This window comes from Etheostoma spectabile, unplaced genomic scaffold (genome assembly GCF_008692095.1).
Source record: "Etheostoma spectabile isolate EspeVRDwgs_2016 unplaced genomic scaffold, UIUC_Espe_1.0 scaffold325, whole genome shotgun sequence".
In the NCBI taxonomy this organism is placed as follows: domain Eukaryota; kingdom Metazoa; phylum Chordata; class Actinopteri; order Perciformes; family Percidae; genus Etheostoma; species Etheostoma spectabile.
This window is the reverse complement of record NW_022605585.1, coordinates 361,126-361,486: the sequence shown is the minus strand read 5'-3', so window position 1 is coordinate 361,486 and position 361 is coordinate 361,126. Positions and strand designations below refer to the sequence as shown.

The 361-nt window shown below is 45.7% G+C and overlaps 1 protein-coding gene across 1 annotated transcript in view; it reads right to left on the bottom strand.

Moving 5' to 3' along the window:
* sec14l7 (SEC14-like lipid binding 7) overlaps positions 1-361 on the bottom strand; it is a 19,969-nt gene that overhangs the window by 13,597 nt on the left and 6,011 nt on the right. The window lies entirely within an intron of this gene.

The following is a 361-nucleotide window of genomic DNA, read 5'->3' as shown; positions in this document are numbered from 1 at the left end:
AATATAAATATAAATGAAATACTAGGATGCAATACACACTACATACATAGAATATTCATGAAATATTAATAGGATAATATACAAGAACAAATATTTGAATATATGCAAGTTGGGAATACAAAAATGTGCAACTGCTAAACTCATAGTAGCAGCTGTCGTCATGGTCCCGCTACACGTCCTGCGATGCCCTGTTACATCCTGCTACGTCCCTCTACGCCCTGCTACGTCCCTCTACGCCCTGCTACGCCCTGCTGTGCCCTGCTACGTCCTGCTGTGCCCTGCTACATCCTGCTGTGCCCTGCTACGTCCTGCTACATCCTGCTACATCCTGCTATGCCCTGCTACATCCTGCTACATCCTG